This window comes from Colobus angolensis, unplaced genomic scaffold, assembly GCF_000951035.1.
Source record: "Colobus angolensis palliatus isolate OR3802 unplaced genomic scaffold, Cang.pa_1.0 Scaffold61, whole genome shotgun sequence".
Lineage (NCBI taxonomy): Eukaryota > Metazoa > Chordata > Mammalia > Primates > Cercopithecidae > Colobus > Colobus angolensis.
The window spans coordinates 6,919,558-6,921,042 of NW_012119710.1; the positions used below are offsets into that span (position 1 = coordinate 6,919,558).

Below are 1,485 nucleotides of genomic sequence, written 5' to 3' on the forward strand. Positions count from 1 at the left end.
GGCAGATCATTTGAGGTCAGAAGTTCGAGACCAGCCTGGCCAAATGGCAAAATCTCATCTTTACTAAAAATACAAAAATTAGCCGGGCATGGTGGTCCATGCCTGTGATGCCAGCTACTTGGATGGCTGAGGCACAAGAAATGAGAATTGCTTGAACCCGGGAGGTGGAGGTTGCAGTGAGCTGAGATTGTGCCACTGCACTCCAGCCTGGGTGATGGAATGAGACTCTCTCTGAAAAAGAACAACAACAACAACAACAAATCCCCACCAAAAAAAAACCCAACATGTCTTGAAGTTCATGGCTGCAGTGTCAGGCTGTGGGCTGCTTATGGCCATTGCTGTTGGCAGGAAACACTAAGTTCCTACACAAATGAAGAAAAAGGATCTCATTGCTTTTATTAGTGGCCATAGGAAATGGTTGTCTTGCCTGTGGCCAGAATGGCCAGGATCTGAGGCATGATGACTGAGGTATCCCAAAGGGTGACATTTGTTAGGAAGAAATATATAGGGTGAAGAGATGCACATTCACTTGGGTCAGAATGACCCATTCCATATTTCTCAAAATAATGGCCAGGAAGCAAGTGAGAAACACTAAGAACAAGGGCAATTCCAACTCTGGGTAATCAGTGAAGTTCATAAACCCATTCATAGAGATGAGATTCTTTTCAGTTGTAGGTTCACTATAGCCTGCTCTCTGACATTGGGAATATAATATTACCTCTATGACTGTAGACAAGGTATTATTCCTCTACAGTAGTTATTGTGAGGATGTCTTAGGCATATCTCAAGGAGAAAGTAAATGGTTGCCCTCTAGAAAACCCATCATTGGTATTTTCTCTTGAGCATCTCCTCTCTTTGAAAACATCTAATGGAGCTGATATGGAGTATTGTTCCTGGTTAAAATCCACCTGTTGGCTCATAACTGGAGTCCTCCACAAAGATGACAGACTCTGAGAATCTAAGAATTGGAAGACTTGGCAAAGACATTCACCTTACAAGTGTTGAAGCAAGGACAGAAACAGAATTCTTTTAACTCAATCCCATTTCTTTTTCCAGGAGACAGCACTGATCCTTGTAGACCATTTGACCGTTTTGTGATAGAGAACTTGAGGAAAGACTTCCCAAGGAGCTCAAATAAAGGGTGTTTATTCTATGCCAATGCATGTGACAAGTTCAGCTTCACAGAGGTTGAAGATGCAGGGTAGGTCCTACATCAGGAAGGCCCTAGAGACTACAGCAGAAGGAAGTCAAGGATCTTTGTTTCGGTGTACCACCACAGCCATAACTCAGTTGTACTCTAAGTTCTGAGTCTTTTTTTTTTTTTTTTTTTATCTTTCTGGTGTCATCGCTCTCAATTTTAGGGCTTTGCAAAAAGATTCCCTGGGCTCCTGAAGGAGTCATGGAATGGCTTGAGGAGATCCATTATTATCCAAGTAGTGAGTGAATGAAAAGGCTTCTAAAATAAATTAAAATTATATACTTTTC

General features: G+C 41.8%; 1 pseudogene; it reads right to left on the reverse strand.

Moving 5' to 3' along the window:
- LOC105527270 overlaps positions 1 to 336 on the reverse strand; it is a 10,016-nt pseudogene extending 9,680 nt beyond the window's left edge.
- Positions 337 to 1,485: the final 1,149 nt, after the last annotated feature.